The following is a 22,672-nucleotide window of genomic DNA, read 5'->3' on the forward strand; positions in this document are numbered from 1 at the left end:
TGCTCACTTCGCTTGTGCATTAGCAGCGGGAGGAAAAGTAAAAGGGATACCATTCTCTTTCTTCTGAGGTTTCATTTTGCTGACGTGCTGGCCTCGCTTGTATCATCAGTTAAGCAAGTTTCCTCAGACGGACACACACACTTCCACGCATAGACGTTTACATAAGATGGTTGACAGCATGAGTCAAGATCATGTATTTATGAATTAAAATGGAGATATTAAGTCTTCTGCGGTGGGTTGGCACCCTGCCTGGGATTGGTTCCTGCCTTGTGCCCTGTGTTGGCTGGGATTGGCTCCAGCAGACCCTCGTGACCCTGTGTTCGGATTCAGTGGGTTGGAAAATGGATGGATATTAAGTCTTAGCTGTTGTCACAAAAGCCACAATGAGACAAAGCAAGGTCTGGGGCAGCCACCCGTATAATTTGTTTTCCTGGCTGCAAAGCGTTCTTTTCAAATGATAACACTGCTGTGCACAAAACCGAGTCCAATACAGAACTGAGGGCATAGGGAAAAGGAGGAGGTTTTTAAAGGGGAAGACAGGAAGTGAGATCATAGGGGTCGGGCTCATTGAGGTCTTCAGCCATTGGTTCGAGCCCGGACGTGACATCACAGGGGCCGGAACCGGCAAGGTCTCCTTTAATAGGCTCAGTCCCGGAAGTGACGTCAGGAGAGCCAGGCGGAATCCCCCGGGAATGGCCTGCAGGCAAGGAAGAAAAAGAGTCAGTGCACTCTGCCACATCCTGGTATGTCTCAGAACTGTCCTTACCCGAGCCCTTTAGCTGCTTCCCATGCGCACGTGTGTGACAGTGTTTTAAATATCTTTCAATTCTGTATTCCATCTGTAAGAATTACAAATATTGGCATGTTCAACATATTTTTTAGCTGTCAGTTCACACCTCATTATGTGAACCAATTTATGGCAAAATTGAAGGAGGATTTTATGTCAACATGAGTCTTAAAACTAGTGTTGTATCTTCATCACATATGTGACATTTTCATAATCTGAACTGCCAGTGAGAAGGATCTCCTCCATTTTCATAATGAATATAATTCTTTTCACCCCAACATAAAGCTAAAGCTTAACTACTCAAAAACAAGTCAGCTTCCTTGACAACACCATTCATCTGAAAGATAACACCCTTATAACTTCTGTTTTTCAAAAACCAACAAACAGACAGACACACCTAAGAAGGAATAGCTTTCACTCCAAGCATAGAAGGCGCTCCATCATTTTCAGCCAAGTAATACATTACAATCGTATTTGCTCAGACCCAAAAAACCGGGGTAAACAACTGCAGGAGCTTAGACAAGATTGCATTAAACAAGGATATACCCCCAAAACAACAGACAATCAAACAAGAAGAGCTACTGCCATACCTAGAGACAACCTTCAGAATATAAAAACAAAGACAACAAGAACAGCATCTCCCTTGTTGTTACCTGTAACCCACATTTTGAAGCACTTCGAAAAATGATAAAAGAACTCCAGCCAATACTTAATAATGATGACACACTGAGAGGAAGCATTCCCAGAACCTCCCCTCCTGGCATACAGACAAGCACCAAACCTGCAGCAAATAATTGTCCGAAGCTTCCTGGGTGAACCAACGGATAATGGTACATCTAAATGCCTACAGTAAAGATGTAAAACGCATGCTCACATTTATGATACAGTTTGTGTAGTTATACCACACTGCCAACTAGAACATCGCATAAGGGGATCATTTTCCTGCAGATCATCTAATGTGATCTACCTATTTCATGTTATGAAATTTCCTGATTCTGTACTCTGCCAAAGAATTAATTTACACAGGTTCAACATTAGGCATGGCAATAGGGACGTTCTAGTAGGCAGTCACTTTAGCAGCCATGGTCACTGTGAGAAGGATTTTAAAGTCACAGTGCTTATAGGCAACTTTAAAACACAGCAAGAGAGAAAGGAATAAGAAGATAAACTGATGATTTGAGGAATATTTACATATCTCGGACTGACGCAACAACCTGACTACAGATCCACATTGTATAGAAGATTCATCAGAATCTTCAAAAGACTTTGTTGGACAGTTTTCAAATGATCTTGATATACATTGTTCTCATTTCCCTAAATGAATCCTAGCCTGGAGAGGTTTATTCATTTTTTACATTTAAGTTGACCCTCTTAACAGTTTTATAATGCTGTAACTGTCCTAGTGTCTATATAAACACAGGGAATCCCAGTTTCTGTATTACATCTTGCCTGAAGAAGGGGCCAGAGCTGCCTCAAAAGCTTGCATATTGTAATCTTTTTAGTTAGTTAATAAAAGGGGTCATTTTTCTTGACTTTTCATTGCATTTCACTTACTATAAGACATTTAATGTAAAAGACTTGACAAGTTTTTTTTTTAAATAATTCATTCTCTTTTTTATTATTTTTAATTTGTTTATTATTTGTTATTTATCCAGCCATGAGTTACACTCAGCCACCAGTTAATCTGACTAAAGCCATTTTAGTTAAAATGGTCAGTGAATTACAGATCTACATACTGTATGTTGTGGACACCCCCAACATAAGGAGGCTCAGACACAAGTTAAAAGGCTAAAGAGTCTTTTAATATGAGAAACTCTTTAAAGCAAGTGTTTCCCGCCACGGCCACTAGCACAATAATCACAATGGGCGCACAGCAACTCTTTTCTTCCTTTTCTCTGTCTTTTACTGCCTCCTTTACTCCCCACCTTTTTCTTCAACTCTGGCTTGTTCTTCTGAGGCAGGCAGCTCCTTTTATCTCCAACCTGGGAGTACTTCCAGTCTTCTGCAAACGTGGTCCAAAAGAAATTCTCGGTTAGGTTGGGGCCCCATTAAGTTGGGCTCCCCAGTCCCTGCATCACCCCCTGCCAGCACTCACGGAACCCAACAGGGCTGAGTTGAAGAACTTCATGTCCCATCCTGCCCTGTGGGAATCCGAGGCACTACTGCAACGCAGTGGGGGCTGCCATCTAGCACTCCAGGAGAGATAATGCACTGTGAGCACTCTCACTCCCAGTCCTTCCATTTTGATGGCATCCAAGCCGGGTAAGGCTGCCAACCATCAATTACAATATTCAATAGGGGACTAAAGTAGCTCTTCCTTTTTTTTTCCTGTAATCTTTAGGTAGCACCAGAAAGGCTCAGTCATTCAGGTGTAATTAAGAGCAGTTCAAGGCCTCCACAATACAGTTCAGGGCTGAAGAATGCAGTAGAGTCTAAAGCAATCAGAAAGCAGAGGGAGTACCAGGGTATAGCTCTTTTAACTTTTCCTGTATTTGCACTGCCCAAATGACCTCAAAGAGCTTTATATATACTGAGGTGGCCAAACTAATCCTGTCAATTTTTCAACTACACACTTCCACTCCAGGTAGGTCATGTGTACAGTGTGCTTGGGGTCATTAATGTGCCAGTGGTGAAGTTTTTGCCAAAAGTCTTTTTCTCAAAGAAACTCCTTGATGGATTGAAATCTTTTTATATTTCAGTATGAAAAATGAAGCTTGAAAATTTGACTTGAAGTGCTGCTTCTCGCTGACTGTAGCCCTGTTGATGCAACACTTATATTTGTATTTCTGTCAAATTGTGTTAGCTTATTCATTTCTAAAACTCTACTCATGATATTCCAGTATTTGTAGTGACCAGGCAATTACAACAATCAAACTGAAATCCTAACATACCTAATATCATTAATAAGTAGCCTACTAATATTAAAGTTCAAGTTTACGTTATGTATAATGCATAATACATTGGATTTTGTTTTGCATATTTCCTCAGAACTGTGATAATGATAAAGTTCTAACAAAGATAAGCACACACATCAAAAAGAATCCAAGTATAAATACATGCAATCAATCAATCAATCAATCAACATTTATTTATATAGCACATATTCATACAAAAAATGTAGCTCAAAGTGCTTTACAAAATGAATAGAAAAATAGAAGACACAATAAAAAATAAACATAAGTCAACATTAATTAACATAGAATAAGAGTAAGGTCCGATGGCCAGGGTGGACAGAAAAAACAAAAAAAAAACTCCAAAGGCTGGAGAAAAAAATAAAATCTGTAGGGGTTCCAGACCATGAGACCACCCAGTCCCCTCTGGGCAATCTACCTAACATAAGTCAAACAGTCCTCTTTGTATTTAGGGTTTTCATGGAAGGACCTGATGATGATGGTCACGTAGACTTCTGGCTTTCAGTCCATCAATGTTGGAGCATTATGATGCTTTGAGTAGGTGGTGGTGGCGCAGGCTGCCACCACAAAGAAACCGGAAAAAGAAACAGAAGAAAGAGTAGGGGCGCATGCACACATGTTTGGTTTTATGCCAGGGAGAAGAACAACTGATACAGTCTTTGAGCATTGAGACAGCTTATAAAGAAGCAAGAGGAAAAACAGAACATTTTGAATGTTTTATTCATTGATTTGGAGAAGGCTTATGATAGAGGGCCACATCGAGGGGTTGGAAGTGCATGAGAGGGAAAGAACTGCCACAGACGTTTGTGAGGATTGTTCAAGATGTGTATGAGGGAGTTAAAAACAGTGTTGGGGTAACAGACAAGACGCCAGTTAGAGTAGTTCTGCACCAGGGGTCTTCTTAAAGTCCTTACCTGTGGTTATAGATGTGTTGAGTCATTGAATAAAAGGCCAATCCTCCGGTGCATACTTTGTACATTGTGTTGTGTAGCACCAGAAAAGAGGAAGTGGAGAGGAAGCTGGGAGAAGGTCATTGAAAGACTGAGAGTTGAAGATAAATAGGAAGAAGACAGAATATATGAGGTTTAATGATGATCAGGATCCTTATCATGGCGGCATGTCTGGATGCAGCGGCCTTGCACTCTCTTCTGTGTTTCTTTTATTTAACTGTCTTTTTAATTCTGCTGTGGACCACTAGCGAGAATCGCCCATACGATCACCCAAAGTTGCTTAATACTGGACAAAGTATTCTTTTAACTTCAGTAGTATCCCAAGGGAGATAGCACAAATACCAGCAGCACCCTGGATTACCATCCTGCTGAGGTGGAGACAGAGGTGGCGTTGGCATGAAGTGGTATTGATATGGGAATGGAAGAACAGTGCAAGTTATATAATGTAACAAGCAAAATATCACTTACTGTTCAGGTATGTTCTTGGGTGGCCTGAAACATTTCCTTAACACTTCACTACATTCAAGCTTATTACAATTCTATGATAGAATCACATCCACAGACTACTGTGATGGCACATACACGCCTGTAGAAGATCATCACCAGCTCACTCAGTTAGGACTTTTAATGGTATTGCAAAAGAGAGAATTCAGCTGAAAAACAGGTCATGAAAAAAAATTCCCTGGAGATGAAAAACTAATAGGAGTGGAATAAATCATTGTCTGGAAACAGGCTAGTGTCATGGTTTTACAGGTTGTTATGTATTTTATTATTGCTTTTATGTATCTTATTTAGTTTATATGTATCTCTGCTATGTTCCACATGATTTGTGTGTGGCAGGGTCACCTGTCTATCATTGTCTTTCTCAGCCTTTATAGGGATGGTTCATTGAATGCACTTGGCAGTTTCGGTGAGTTTTCCTTTGGTTATTGTTTATTATTGATTCCTTGAATTTTTTGACCGCTTTGCTCTGGTTTTTGACCTTTCTACTGGATTATGTTTTGAGACTTCATTTTCTTTGAGATTGCCTATTTCAGGCAAATCCTGCTGTGCCTATTGTGCTCCCTGGAGGTTTTGTTAAGGAGAGTAGGTAACATTTTAGCTCAGGTACTGCAAAAATGCATCTATTACTCATTGACTCTTATGCAACATGACATCAACAAAGGGCTCTTTAACACTTAAATATGGTTTTAAAGCATGTGTATAGTAGTTATTGATCTCTGTGTACTGTGGAATTTGATATGCTGGTAAAATTACTTATGATTATTAAGAATCCACAGGTCTTAAAATGAAATATGTGTATCAAGAGACACAGTATATGTCTTACTTAAGCCACTTTGGACCATTCCAAAGTGAGGTTGTTTTAGTAGGCCATATTGCAGAGATGAATAACCACTTTACTGATGCTTCATAAGTGTATTATCACCAAAAGAAGCCTTTGTTAAGGTCTTGTTACATAAGAGTAAATGTTTAATAGATGCAATTTTGCATGCAAAGAGTATTTTGGTAATAAATATTTCCATTTGTAAAGAATCTTTGTCTGCACTTAATGTCTACAAGCCGAAAGTTGACAGATTTTACGACTTTATGCCAAGGTTTTCCCAAGTTCATAACAGGTAGAGGTGAGAATGCCAGGGAATGTAAAGAAGAAACCATCATCAAAACCCAAAGTCAAAGCAAAACTAACAAAGCAGAAGATAAGAAAGTTAACTAAATGTCTTTCCTTAAAAACAAATAAACATAAGATGGGTCACAATGACATCAAAAACTAAAGAACTTCTAAAATCTATAATAAAAAAATAGCTAAAACATTTCATAATTAAAGTATGTATATGTTGTCACACACGTGTGCATGGGGGGCAGCTGAAGGGCTTAGAAAATACTGATTATACATCTGCCCAGGGGGGAGCAGGGTACGCTGACGCTCTTTCTGAGTTCTCTGCAGGTCTTACCCGGGAAATCCCACCAGGAGCCGCCATTTCCAGGAAGGACACATCATTTCCGGTTCCGGCCCCAAGGATAAGGTCACTTCCGGTTCCGGCCCCAAGGATGATGTCACTTCCAGTTCCGGCCCAGAGGACGACATCACTTCCGCCCTCTGTACTATAAAGCCCACTGCCTTTGATCTGGCAGGCAGTTCTGTTTTGGACTCTGTTGTATAACTTGATTTACAATGCCTCAAATACTTTTGCAGCCAGGAAACCGCATTAAACAGGTGGCTGCCCCAAACCTTTCCACGCCTATCGTCTCTACTTATTACAATGTTCATAAAGCAAACAGATCCCTTGAGATCAACCCATAATGAGGCTGGGAGTGTTTTGGCTGATGTATAATCCCAGGCAGAGGAGGGGAACCAGATCTTAGATACAATGGTATCACAATCAAATATGCCCCTTTTATCAAACTCAGTAAATTAAAGATGCAGGGAGACTCACACTGTTGAACACATAACTCTCTTATGGTGCACCGTCTTGATAGCACTGATCTGAAGCTTACTTTCCAAACAACAGGTATTCTTTTATGTCATCAAGGTAGGTCATCTGTGTCTGATACATGGAGAAGTCAAGAGTACAATGCGACAGGGTTTGCTGCCAGGTGAAAGTTGGTGTTAATAGTGAACTCAGACAGTTACATTAGTATCAGCAGTGCAGCAAATTTAAAGGGCTTCACAGTTTAATAGTATTGAACATTTGAGCCTTTGATTATGCAGTAATGGCACCACACCAGCATTTAACTGTTGGGTTTGGTTACAAAAACTCTTCAGGTCATTTGTGTCCAGTCTATAATGAGACAGACACAGGCACGGTTAGACTTCAAAAACTGCGGTGGTGGTAATGCTTAACTAATTAACTAACTAACCACCATAGGACCACCTGTATTGTTGGTAAGTCAAAGTGTGTTACGTCATATGTTGTGTCACATGTGTTGGCAAGTCAATTTGTATATTACACGTTATTAACCCTTACCTTCTTTTTATTTATACTTTTTTTGTTGTTACTTGAGTTCAGGGAATACTTAAGAGTTTTTTCAAGGCAATTATTTCAATATAATCTCCCTGCTTCTAAAAGACTTATACCAGCAGTCTGAATGTTTGGTGCAAATAAGAATTTCACTGGACCTTTACACATGACAATACTACTACTACAAGCTTCTGAATGTCTTCAGAAATTGTTTTGGCTGAGTGAGAATCCAGGTATGCACCTCTTCTTTTAATGCTGACCTCTCCTAGCTATAATGCAATTTAGTCTGTCGTTATTCCATTACTCTTGTGTCAGGAAGAACAATAGCTCCAGCTTCTTCCCACTTCTCGTCAGTGATTGATGTTAGTGGCCATCCGGAGCGCTATGCATCCATCACACTTGTCCAGCCATTTTTGAATATTGCTTTCCACTTGTATACACTTCAGTGAAGAAAAGCTTGTACTTATACTGACTGCATAAATGGATGTGAAATTTCATCTCCTTCGATACCTTCTGTCCGTAAAATGCATAGCATCCCTCTGTTGTTCTTTGATAGCATCTGATAGACACACAGCCATCTTCACAATTTGGTATACATGCACATACTTATAAGAGAAACAACAGCAGCAGGAAAGGGTATACTATATATTCAATGCAGTCCCTTGTACCTGATCTGATTTACGTGAAAATTCATTTGATGGCTACCTGTCTCCCAGTGCTACCAGTTTAACACATTTTTTCTAAAGGTATTAGAAAAAATCAGAAGTTTTGTGAAAATGAGAATTTCCTTGTACTTTGTGTTTATGTGGAGAACATTTAATAGTACAAGTGCACATATTATTATACATAATATTGAATTCAAAGTAATTGGGCTACTGAAACCTATTCGGGTTGGAAAATGGTCTGAGCAGTCCATTCCAGACCCCACTCACTGACATTGCATTTAATTTAGACTCAATATTTAACCAAACACCAGTGATGTTTCTGCATTAAGGGCTAATGGGGTAGAAGCCTAACAGATATTGTATAAAAAAGCAATAAGCTTCCTTCAGTAATTTAACGTATTATTAAAATGTTTATAGCAACCATGAAATCTTTCTAGACATTTTTCCACTTTTTTATCATGCGAGTAATACGATTACTGATTGCTTCTTGTGATATGTACAAATTAACTTTGTGCTGAATGCCGCAAGCCTGTTTCTAGATGAAGGGCTGGACCAGTTGGCCCTGCAGTGTTCTTTATATGCTTGGATGTATGTGCACATTTGAAACCTTCAATTTCCAGTTTAGTTATGGAGCTTGAGGGCCATTGCCTATAATAAAATAACTGTTGCATGATGCTATTGTTTTTCAAACCATGCATTTGAACATCTGGTTCAAGATTTTCTCATTTGAGAGCCAGTGAAGAGGTAAAAAATTCCATTTGTTTCTGTAAAGGTAACCATAATAATTTGAAAAGAAAGAAAGAAAGAAAGAAAGAAAGAAAGAAAGAAAGAAAGAAAGAAAGAAATTTTGAAAATGCTATGAATCATAATGTGCTAAATTTGAATAAGCCAATAAGGAAAGCTACATGTGCTCCTTCGACATTGAAAGTAGCCAGCACTATTATACTCTTGTTTCAAAGAAGCACTGAAACCTGGGGCCTCATTTCTAAATCTTGCATTTGCAGAAGAAAAGGCTTGAAATGCGTTTATAGAACTCCATCCATCCAATCCATTATCCAACCTGCTATATCCTAACTACAGGGTCATTGGGGTCTGCTGGAGCCAATCTCACCCAACACTGGGTGCAAGGCAAGAAACAAACCCCGGGCAGGACACCAACCCACCGCAGGTTTAGAGAACTCCGCAGGAAATATCATGATTTTTAAAAGAAAAGTTGACAGGGGAACGAATGTATATTTATGGCAACTCTGACCTATGCTTTCACATCATTTCGGAGAAACTGGGAAATGATGACACTCTTGATCAAGTAGGGAAATGCAGGCAAATCAGCTAAATATCGACTTGCAAATATTTAATAATTCATATCACTGAGTCATTTTTATAATATGTGTTCATGTGACAAATATATTATATCTTTATATTACTCAATGTTATTATACCAAAGTGACGAGTATGATGTTGGGACTCTATTTAAGTTCCCTTTTGAAAGGACCGATGTTGCATATTTGCACTGAAGAAGGTTTTTAGTTTTTCATCAGTTTACATCGGCTACCTGTTGCCATTTCTCAGTGAACTGGCCGACAGATTAGGAATATCCCAGCCAAGCTTCGCTCCGTCATGCCTGCTGTGCTGGAAGCCCTTAACCAACCGACAAAGTGCTACATATAGTTTTTGTATGGAGTGGGTGCATATATATATGCTGTAACATGTTGTTACCAACATAAAGATGTAATTTGCACTAGTGTCAATTTTCCTAACATAATTGAAGCACTCTATTACACGCATATTACAATATGAGTACCTAATGAGAATTAATCTTTTGTTAACCATAAGCAATTACATTCCATTGCTGCATCTAAGATGTGACTGGCAAACATTGTGTCTCAGGTCAACCAGTGATTCATCTATTTTATGGCGCAGTAGCTTTGACAGACATGACAGTGCTGTACATAGTGGCTGGTTTGTCTGGTAAGGTAACTAGCTGAACTCTCAGTGTTTCATATGACCTGTACTATTCATTGTAACAGCAATCACGGCATTACATATGTCAGCTGATAGTTGCTACCTCCTCAGATAATGGTGCTTTACACCTTTCCCAGACCCCCAGAGCATACAGGAAAGTTGCTATTGAGCTGCGCATGAGCTTGTGTTCTCAGTTGCAGAGAACAATCAGCTACTCTTGACAGCAGGAGGCGGGGTCTTGACGCGTCAGGAGGGAGCTGCTGTGCTGGCCAATGAAGTTCTGTAACATCGTGATTGCATATGTATGAGGTTGATTAGCATGCTGCCATATATGGATGTTTCAGGTGACATTCAAGGTGCTCACATATGCATATTTACAAGGTGATTGTGATTAATAAATGGTACACATTTGCTATATGCATTTTTTGGCCTGTGCATATTTTCACACTCACATTCATGCAAAAGTGAAGCTTTTTTCTACAGTGGAACCAACAGGTCTGGATGTAGAAAGTCATTTTTTTCAATTTTTTTGCTGTTTGTACATTCTGTCCATGTTATTGTGTCTTGTCTGCTTGTACCTCAAAGCTGTTCTAATACAAAGTTGAAGTGCTCCCCTTTCAATTTAAGCAGTTCATAGCCAATATGAATGGAGCAGCAGGTGGTTGAGAGGCTCTCACTTTAGTTAGTGTTTAAATCTATATTGGCTGTATTTTGTCAGAAAGTGTCAGTTACGTGAATGATTCCCTGGTAGGCAGCCAAATGGAAGACAGATGTGTTTTTTGTAACATAAAACAATATCACATTTAAAAACTGATTTTGTGTTTGAATGCTTTGAAAAGAAATATCATAGAGAATACAATTTCATTGTAGGGGTCAAAGCCCTCAGTACAATAATATGTGCAGTATACTGTATAGTAAGCATTGTCCCTACAGTAAAACACATTACAAAGGGTTGGACTGGAAGGAGCAGGTGGGACAGCAAATCTACAACAATGCCATGCGACCTTTAGTGCATTGAGATTTTCCTGGTTGTAGACTGAAACAAAGGGCAGTTGAGCTTTTGGATGTTTTTCCACTCTTTCCCCAGTATCATTTTATTTCAGACCCCGAGAGAGAGAGAGACAGAGGTTATATGTGTGATTTCATCCCAGACTTGGAATTTGAATTTCAGAATGTATAATTTAGTTCATTATAATATACAGTGCATCCGGAAAGTATTCTCAGCGCATCACTTTTTCCACATTTTGTTATGTTACAGCCTTATTCCAAAATGGATTAAATTCATTTTTTTCCTCAGAATTCTACACACAACACCCCATAATGACAACGTGAAAAAAGTTTACTTGAGATTTTTGCAAATTTATTAAAAATAAAAAAGTTGAGAAAGCACATGTACATAAGTATTCACAGCCTTTGCCATGAAGCACAAAAGTGAGCTCAGGTGCATCCTGTTTCCCCTGATCATCCTTGAGATGTTTCTGCAGCTTAATTGGAGTCCACCTGTGGTAAATTCAGTTGATTGGACATGATTTGGAAAGGCACACACCTGTCTATATAAGGTCCCACAGTTGACAGTTCATGTCAGAGCACAAACCAAGCATGAAGTCAAAGGAATTGTCTGTAGACCTCCGAGACAGGATTGTCTCGAGGCACAAATCTGGGGAAGGTTACAGAAAAATTTCTGCTGCTTTGAAGGTCCCAATGAGCACAGTGGCCTCCATCATCCGTAAGTGGAAGAAGTTCAAAACCACCAGGACTCTTCCTAGAGCTGGCCGGCCATCTAAACTGAGCGATCAGGGAGAAGGGCCTTAGTCAGGGAGGTGACCAAGAACCCGATGGTCACTCTGTCAGAGCTCCAGAGGTCCTCTGTGGAGAGAGGAGAACCTTCCAGAAGGACAACCATCTCTGCAGCAATCCACCAATCAGGCCTGTATGGTAGAGTGGCCAGACGGAAGCCACTCCTTAGTAAAAGGCAAATGGCAGCCCGCTTGGAGTTTTCCAAAAGGCACCTGAAGGACTCTCAGACTATGAGAAACAAAATTCTCTGGTCTGATGAGACAAAGATTGAACTCTATGGTGTGAATGCCAGGTGTCACATTTGGAGGAAACCAGGCACCGCTCATCACCAGGCCAATACCATCCCTACAGTGAAGCATGGTGGAGGCAGCATCATGCTGTGGGGATGTTTTTCAGCGGAAGGAACTGGGAGACTAGTCAGGATAAAGGGAAAGATGACTGCAGCAATGTACAGAGACATCCTGGATGAAAACCTGCTCCAGAGCGCTCTTGACCTCAGACTGGGGCGATTTTTCGTCTTTCAGCAGGACAACGACCCTAAGCACACAGCCAAGATATCAAAGGAGTGGCTTCAGGACAACTCTGTGAATGTCCTTGAGTGGCCCAGCCAGAGCCCAGACTTGAATCTGATTGAACATCTCTGGAGAGATCTTAAAATGGCTGTGCACCGACGCTTCCCATCCAACCTGATGGAGCTTGAGAGGTGCTGCAAAGAGGAATGGGCAAAACTGGCCAAGGATAGGTGTGCCAAGCTTGTGGCATCATATTCAAAAAGACTTGAGGCTGTAATTGCTGCCAAAGGTGCATCGACAAAGTATTGAGCAAAGGCTGTGAATACTTATGTACATGTGATTTCTCAGTTTTTTTATTTTTAATAAATTTGCAAAAAGTAAACTTTTTCACATCTCCCATCAGAGCTGAAAATTATCAGATACAGAGGCAACGTTTCATGTCGGAGCATACCTACCTTTCACTTGGCCAGAGATACCTTGCCAAATTTTTACAGTTTTGGATAAGAGATCACAGCTACATTTTTGCCCTGATAGCAAAAACAAAAATATTTTCTATCAAGAGGCCCTCGCATATGAAAGGTATCAATATAAATTTTTTTCAATGCAAATTATTACAGATTTTAAAAATGTTTTTATTCATTTTTAAAGTTTGTCCGGTTTCACTACTGAGCGGGCAGAGCCACGGGGGACAACTAGCATTTTATCAGGCTATGTACTATAGATACAGTATATAATTGATTAAAAGATAGAAAGACAGATCCAGATTATATATAAAAAAGTGCTATGGAATGCTAAATCTTAAATTTGATGGAACCCTTATGAGTTGAAAAGTGTTTACATTTAAATACGCCTCATTTAAAAATTGAGAACTGCTGTTTCTTCTTCAGGTCACTGAACATTTACCTTTATTGTGCTCAGTAAAAGTAAAAGGAAAAGATGAATCATTTTTATATAAAGGGATCTCTCCCTCCCCAGCGAAGGAGTGAAATGATGTCAAATGCAAATATCTGTAAAATATGTTAAGCACCCATCTGGTTTGATGAACATCAGTTATAAATTTGGAATTAATTCATAAACTGATGACCTGATTATCCTGATTTTTTTGTCCACAGGTACATTCAGCGTATATTTAGCTGAAAATCTAGTCACAGACAAAATAATACAGTTTTAAATAATAAGCTAGGTAGTATGGTTGTGGGAACTTCTTATTGATATTTTCAGTCCCTGGAGGCTACAGTAGCAAAAGCACAATGAATTACAAACACAGGGAAGGTTAAATCAAATCATTCCTTGAGGTTATTAGTCTGCTCATTTGTGGCAAAAATTCTTTTTTAAAAAAATTGATCTAAAACAGAAAATTGCTTTGAAAATTGCAAAATGTGAAGATGGAGCACAACTCCCACTTATTCTGGTTTAATTCTCATTGTTAAATGTTGGTGGGGGCATGAAAGTGTCACTTTCGCTCACACTGAGATGGTAGTTCATAGTTTACAGAACCCCACTAACAGCTCATAAAATCAATAAATATTCCTCTAAAAACAAACTGAAAGATCCCAGGCAGATTCTTCTTTTATAAAAACCATGAGCCCCAGTGCCTTTTCCTAAAATCTGGAATCTTGTCCCATCAGGATCTTGTAGCATGAGGAGACGGCCACCAACAGGTGCAGTCATCCATTAATCTCAGGTTCAGGTACCTACTGCCAGTCCTTCAATGTCCGTAAGATTTCTCTCTGAATTTCACTCATGTCTCTCTCAGCCAATCCGTCGGCTCTATCTGGGAGATGCTGCATGATAGGGCTGCTCCTACTGCCCTGTGTAGGTCAAAAAGAGCGTCCTTTCACCAGCCCCATTCTCGAGCACAGGCTCACCAGCGGCTTCCTTGGGGGATACTCCCAACCATCAACCTCCACTCCTTACAGCACCGGCTCCTCACCATCCTGCCTCTTTCTCACACCCTTAAAATCTGTTAATTCTTTCCTTTTTCTTGCTTTATTTTCTTCATCTTTCTTTTCGATCACCTTTTGATCTTCCCATTCCTTTCCTTTATAGCCGTGATTGGGTGCAGGTGCTATCCACCAACTACTCCGAGGTGTGAATGAGACACTTGAGTGACCCACTTGCATTTGCATGTGAATGCGCGATCAGCCAAGTACCCCAATCAGCTTTGGAGAGGAGTATGGATGCACCTGCACTAGCTTAGAGCCCATACGCTCTGGGACTCTCATTTATTTATTTGAAATGCAGAGCGCCATGAACCTCCCTCATCTCAAACACACTGGAATGCTCACAAATGAATTGAGAAGTTCAAAAATGGCCGGACAAGGAAAAGGAGTAAGGCGCCCAGCCACATTCACTACTGATCTGTGCCACAATTCTGACAAATTGACAAGTGGCTAACAATAAACTGGCAAATCATATGCAAATTTGATATGATTCTGCATATGACATCACACACAACAGGCTTTAATTTCATAAAGCTCGCATAAGTGCAATCATCTCAGAAGAAGCTGTGCATGTATGACTGAGAGACCAAGCAAAGACCTGTGGAATGTTGGGAACGAGTGAATTGAAAAGCAAGGGGAGTCATCTGAAAAATGAGATGAAAAGTGATTGTATGTTCTCTGCTGTTGTTCTAATAAATTTTAGAAACTGAGTGTAGATAATTATTGACTTCATACATAATGAATACACATAAAGACACAGGTTTGTTTAAACAGACAGGAAAACAAAGTAGTTTAAAAAATGATTAATATAAATGGAATTCAACAATATCTGTCCATTAATTAACTGCTGAAGTATGGCCAGTTGACAAGAGGCAATCATTAAAAGACCAGAAGGAGGTGGGATACTTCTCAAGAGATTGGACTTGGAGGGAATGTCGGTGGTCAGTGTGCACTTTTTATGAGGGATGGATGGTTTAAGGGAATAAAAGAAATAGATTTAAGTAAAGAAATGTTTATGAGAAGACAACCAGAAGAAGACTAAAATGAACAAGTATGCATCCTGGGAGTTTTTTTTTTATTATCCCATGGATTTGTCAGGAAGTCTGTTTTGCATTTTTATATCACCATGTTAAGGGTTAACTGGTAACCACACAAAGTGAATATGCTAACATTATGCATAGCCTGCATAGCAGTTTATCTACCATTCGTTATGGTGTGTTGCAGCAGCCAAAAGGCTTGTTTAGAAAATAAATGAGAGCATGGATTTTTTTTTTCTTTTTCAGATAAAAATAAACTGTTTTATTCAGTCATTTATATTAACACAGCAGGAATCCTCAAAAGGTAAAATATTCTTCAGAATATTATTAATTGAAATTTAGTCAAAAGGAGTCACCCAGGAAGTGAACAAAACACAAGTACACCATTCAAAACATTCATTAGTTGCTACTGAGACTTTGACCAGCACACTCTCATAAAAAGTAAAGGATCCACAATAGATAGATAGATAGATAGATAGATAGATAGATAGATAGATAGATAGATAGATAGATAGATAGATAGATAGATACTTTATTAATCCCAAGTGGAAATTCACATTATAAATATAAATATATATATATATATATATATATATATATATATATATATATATATATATATATATATATATATATATATAAAAAAATGAAGTTCAAATTTATAAATGCATAGTGTGACCAGTAGGGGGTTTGCAGTCTCCCAAACCTCAGACACTACAACATAGATAAAATAAATGATTTTTTAACAATAAATCGTTCACAATGAGTTTCCAAAAGGCACAATACCTCTTCCTTCTTTCCTTCCTCTCCTCTACACATTTTTTGTGAGCTTTGTCTTCCTCCCAACTCCAAGTTGCCCAGATGTGGCACGGCAGTTCCTTTTATCTTGGATCTAGGAGTTATTCCGGTGCCAGGGCATAGCACAATGGCAGTGTTTCAAGGTCAATTGGAAGGCCAAAGAATAGAGATCACGTATCCCTACAGCACCCCCTGATGGAACCCACAGGGCACAACAAGGCTCCTCTATTTTACCCCAGTTCCCGGTGTGCCTTGTCGGTGTCTGCACTGGTAGTGTCACCCACGGAGGCTGCCTTCTATCGTGTCCATCGTGCCTTGCCAGATTGTTTCCCCAGGTCTTTCCATCCTACTGGCATCCCGGCCAGGTACCGACTGGGACACCTGCACATACATGTTGACCATCACAATAATCTGTCACTAGTCAATATACTTCTTCTTCTTTGTTGTCCATAACTCTCCTGAGCCAGTTAACAACTAAGATATTAATACTGATATATGAGCCTTCTTTTGGATAATTAATTACCAAATTGTACTAGTATTGCATCCAGTGACATTTTAAAATGGATCAAGATCGCAGTCATTTCAGACTCTAAGCACTAACTATATAAGGAAATACTTCCTTGTTATTTTCCTAGAAACTTTTACAGATGTGAAAGCCTAGATTAGGTTCCCATTGTCTTCTTTGCACATAACAGAAAGTTCTCCAGTTTCTTATAGTGTAGGTAAAACATCTTAGATAGATAGATATGAAAGGCACTATATGATAGATAGATAGATAGATCTGTCACCTGTTCAGTCTGTCCCTAAGGCTTCAGAAAGTGCCATTGTTCTATATGAAAGAAGGCAGGTGCCTCTTCACCTAATGACTACAGAGCAGTGCCACTTATGTCTCACGTCATGAAGACCTCTACAAAACTGGTTCTGGACTGTATGAGTCTTCTTGTGGTAGACCACCTGGACCCACTGCAGTTTGCCCATCGGGCAAAGATTGGAGTGGTGGGTGCAATTATCTATCTATTTCAAAAGGCTTATTCTCACTTGGACAAAGCTGGCAGCACTAAGAGGATTATCATTTTTATTTCTTCAGTGTTTTCAATACAATCCAGCCATTCCTGTCAAGGGGTAAACTCGGAGATATGCAGGCGGAGGAGCCTATGGTGCCCTGGTTAATGGACTATCTGTTGGGAAGACCGCAGAGTTTGAAACAGATGGACTGTGTATCTACAGGAAGGTTGACCTGTAATGAGCAAATTACTGTCCCCATTATAAGACACAGGCTGCAGACTTCTGCTGTTGTGGGTGGACTTTTGAAGCTGACCCAAAGTCTGGTCAGCCTTTGCCATCAATCATGGATGACAATTTTGCCTTTGTGGAGCAAAACATAATGGATAACTGAACAGTTGTGTTTGAGATAGCAGACTTTTTAACTAATTAATTTTGAGTCAACACATGTTGGGTGGCAAGAATGTTGACTCCGGAAGGAAGTACCACCCAATTTAGTGTTTGAAGGAGTATCTCAAACTAAGTAATTCAGATAAATTTCAGAAGCATTTCAGGACTTGAGGAAACATGGATACTTTGCTTTGACTCAAGTATAAACAGTAATCAAAATATTTTAATGAGGCGGCAGGGTGGCGCAATGGTAACGCTGATGCCTCGCAGTAAGGAGACCTGGGTTTGCTTCCCGGGTCCTCCCTGCGTGGAGTTTGCATGTTCTCCCTGTGTCTGTGTGGGTTTCCTCCAGGTGCTCTGGTTTCCTCCCACAGTCCAAAGCCATGCAGGTTAGGTGCATTGGCGATCCTAAATTGTCCCTGGTGTGTGTGTGTGTCCTGTGGTGGGTTGGTGCCCTGCCCAGGATTTGTTCCTGCCTTGTGCCCTGTGCTGGCTGGGATTGGCTCTCGTGACCCTGTGTTAGGATATAGCGGGTTGGAGAATAACTGACTAATTCTATAACGTCAAAAATATTCTAGGTCCAAGTCAGGACTGAAAACAAAATCTTCATAATCTTGTATGATATTGAAGGTGAGGTTCATATTTATAACATGTCTAAAAAGGTGAAAATAACTATGCACAATTATGCTGATCTGCTTTGATATTTTAGAAATCAATCAGGGAATAGTGGCAAGAAAAGTTGTTGACCAGTTCCCTTCTGCTTCATATCATGTCCTTCACTCATAATGAATGGGTTGTAATAGTGAAACTGTGAACTCAACAGATTTCAACACCCACTCCATTTTCTAGATCTGCAATTGTGTAATCATCAACTGTTTCCCAGTCTGAAAGGCTACTTCAGTGGGATGTACTAAACTAATAAGAAGACATTAGAAGAGTTGTTAAGCAAAGCAAGAGAAAATGCTTTATAGTGCATCGGAACGGTATTGACACTTAACTGTTATAAGACATAGAAACATAGCAGATTTAACTTTTTGGCACTGTTTAACAGAAAATAACTCTTTAATTTCAAAGTAACAGATCTCTGCAAAGTGGTCTAAACTAATTAGAAAAGTAAATATAAAATAAATGATTGTATAAGAATGCCATAAAAAATTCTTTGCGAACATTAAAAAAAAGTGTCTTAGTGTTGAAGAATTAGGAAGCTTTGGTGATCGGGCTCAAAACTTTTTGTTTGGTCCCAATGCCAGTGGGAATGACACATTTCTGATCAATCAATCCATCCCTGTTACATCCCCAGTCTGTTCATGATGTCTGTAGAGCAAAATGTCCCTTTCTTGACTGTTGTCTGGCTTCCTAATTATATAGAATTAAGAAGCTTGGCCCCAGTACCCGGATGGAATATGTTAAAGAAGACCTGATTTACACTGGCTTAGTGTGTGGTCCAACAAGAGTCATTACAATGGATGAAGGTTAATTTGTAGACACTAAGTATCCCCTGCTATAGATCATATTGTCTGTTTGGAAGGATGGTCATCATGAAAAACTGTCATATTAGTTGAGGATTAATTAAGTGATTAATTGTTTTCTGGAGCTCTTTCACTCAAAACAATTTTGAATGAAACACATTGCACTTTCAAAACTCTGCCAGAAACGGTGGGATGACAGCCAGAGGAATAGAAGCCTAGGCTCTTTTAATGTGCTTCTGAGTTCTTACTGTGGGTAATTGAGCACAACTTATTGCAGCACTATTAGGAGGATGAAAGAGTACAAGGAAAAGCAACCATGTTGATTACTGACCTCTATTAAATCAACTTAAATGGCAGTTTAACATTAGAAACATTATATTAGACAATCTTTTGGAAAAACGTGGAGAAGAGGTATTGTCAGACGTGTTAGGTGATAACAGTATTTTTATAGTCAAATTCCTAAAGATATAATTCATCATGCAAGAATGTTTCACAATCAGCAATGTCAAAGGATATCCAATAAGTATACCTATACTTGTAAGCACCCTAGGTTTGGTTGTCTTTAAAAGTTATGCAAGAACCTGTTTTAATGACTACACATAAATATCTGATTGTCAGATGTTTCACTAGTGATGTAACCCCTCACCCTATAAGACTGATTACATCTCATCTTTGCACATTGAGATTTCTGTAATATGATAACTTATGGGGTTACATAAATGCACAGATCACAGTGTTTTTTCTGGAGATGATTTATGGTTTAACGTAAGTAGACTAAATACAATAAGATGGTGATGTGGTGATAGATAGATAGATAGATAGATAGATAGATAGATAGATAGATAGATAGATAGATAGATAGATAGATAGATAGATAGATAGATAGATAGATAGATAGATAGATAGATAAAGCAATGTATAAAGCAATGTGTCTATTCCTGTTAGCTAACATCCTGTCCACTTCTTCCTTTTTGGTGCTACAGAACACAATGTTATCAGAAAAAGCATGTACCACAGTGTTTGTTTTTTTATCCCAAAACTCAACACATCCATAACCAGATCAAAGAGGTAAGGACTTAAAGAAGATCCCTTCTACAGACGAACTCTAACTAGGATCCTGTCTGTCACATCAACGCTACTTTAATCCAAGTCGTCAGTCCTGTATACATATCCTGAACAATCTTTGCATACTTCTTTTGTACTCCTTTCTCTCTGATGCATCTCCAGATCTTTCGACATGGTACGTTATCCTAACCCTTCTCCAATTCAATAAAAACTCTATACAAATATCTCTGTTTTTCTCACTGTTTCTCTATGAGGTGTCTCAAATGCATAGACTGCATCAATTATTCTTTTCCGTGGCAAACAACCAAACTAGTCCTCACTTATGGTGATCTCTTTCCTAGGCCATCTCTCTATAATCCTTTAACTAATTTTCATTGTGTGTGACATCAGGTTTATCCCTCTAAAATTTCTACATTCCTGAATATCTCCTTTCTCCTTATAAATGGGTAAAATCCCAATCTTCCTCCACTCATATGGTATTCTCTCCTGTTCATAGATCTTCTGCATTAGATCCCCCAACACATCTACTCCCTTTTCTCCTAAATTCTTTCACATTTCTATTGGTATTTCATCTGGTCCTGTTGCCTTTTTATTCTTCATTCTTTTCAGTACCTCCTTTACTTCCTTCTTCTCTTTCTCCCAGTACTGTCCGGTTTGGTACTTGCCCTACATTTGGACTCTATCCCAAAATACTACCCTTTAATTTTCTTCATTCAACAGCTTTTGAAAGTAATCCTTCCAACTACTCTTAGTCCTATCAGTCTCACTTAAGACCACACCTTGGTCATCTTTCATTTGCTTAATCTGACTATGTTTTGTTCCCAGCCTTCGCTATTCTTAGAAACAATTCTTTCTCCCATTTTTGTCTCCAATTTTTCATACACCTCCTCTGATGTCTGCCTCTAGACATTTCTTTATCTTCCTCTTTATCCTTAATACTGCTTGCTCTGGTTTTATTATTCTGTTTCTGATCTCCCAGTCCATCACCACCTCTTTATGCTCCACTGCCACATCTTTTCTCCATTTATGACAATTCTTTACTTCTTTCAAATGAGATCTTCCACACATTATAAAGTATCTATCTATCTATCTATCTATCTATCTATCTATCTAAAGGCAATTTGGCTTTACCTTCCTCCACTACTGTAAGTCACAAGCTGATTTACTTTCTTTTCAAAAATGTGTTAAATATTACCAAATAGAAATTCATGGCAAAATCTACTATCCTCTCCCCTTCACAATTTCTCTCCTCTACTTCCCACCCTCCATGTACCATCTCTCTCATCTCTCTACTCTTTCCCGCATGTCAATTTCGATCACCTTTTCTCACTCTTGTTCTGCCCAGAAAACACCACTTGCGGAGCATATGCACAAATTAAAAATAACTACAGTCTCACCAAGGCCCAGCTTAACACTATCACTCCTCCTATTAACATTGATAAAACTATCCTTAAGTTCTTCGGAAACTGCTACACATATACCATTCAACCTTATTCAGTCCACTGTAATGTACAACAACTTACAGCCAACTCCCAGTTCTCTTGCGTTATATGTAGCTTCCTGTCCATCACAACATTCCCGCATTCCTCCTTTCCAGAAATTCTGTCAACTCTCTTCCTTTCCCAGTCATTGTCCCAGTGTTCCTACCATTACCTTCATCTTCACCTTCTAGATACCCCTTTCCTTGGCATGGTAGCCCTTGCTCACTTCCCACAAGGGTCAGGTGAGAGTCCTGTGAGTTGCCGATGGGGTATACCCTAGCTTTTTCCAAAGCTAATTTGATTAGTTCTATTAAGGGTTTGGCTAATGTTTTGCAGACTTCTTGACACTATTTATGTTTATCTGGGCTTGGTGGCTTCATCTTACCTATACGCCTGTTATCAGACAGCAGCATCTCTCTTATTATTCAAGCCAGAAGTTCAACACAATTCTATCTATCTATCTATCTATCTATCTATCTGTCTGTCTGTCTGTCTGTCTGTCTGTCTCAATCACAGGGTTCAAAAGTAACCTATTAAATAATTGCTTAAAAACACAAATGGCCTGTCAAGAGTTTCCCCTTTAGCTCAACTAAATGGACACCTTCTTTCCTTATTTTTATGCTCTATGAGGGCGAGCAATTAACACAAGGCTGCAAGTTTAAGTTCCAACAGACATGTAAGTCACATTATTAGCAGCATCCTAAAATGAATTATGTTACATTGGTGCCCTAACCCATTTCTAGAAGAGTGCTGGCATTAAAACCCCTAATGACTCCGCTTTGTAGAAAGTGAAGTTTGTGAGGGGAAGATTGCTATTTGGATTCTGTAGCATTTTAGTGATAAACCTGGAAATTGACTACACAATGGCACATTAAAGGCAAACTAGGGGAAGTTCAGGCATAAGGGTTGTTGAATTGGGTGATGGAAAAGGGGAAGAGCTGC

General features: G+C 39.2%; 1 protein-coding gene across 1 annotated transcript in view; it reads right to left on the reverse strand.

Annotated features, from left to right (window-relative positions):
* Nucleotides 1-22,672, reverse strand: part of LOC120534371 (thyrotropin-releasing hormone-degrading ectoenzyme-like) — a 922,228-nt gene that overhangs the window by 354,317 nt on the left and 545,239 nt on the right. The window lies entirely within an intron of this gene.

Source organism: Polypterus senegalus, chromosome 8 (genome assembly GCF_016835505.1).
Source record: "Polypterus senegalus isolate Bchr_013 chromosome 8, ASM1683550v1, whole genome shotgun sequence".
Taxonomy (NCBI): Eukaryota; Metazoa; Chordata; class Cladistia; order Polypteriformes; family Polypteridae; genus Polypterus; species Polypterus senegalus.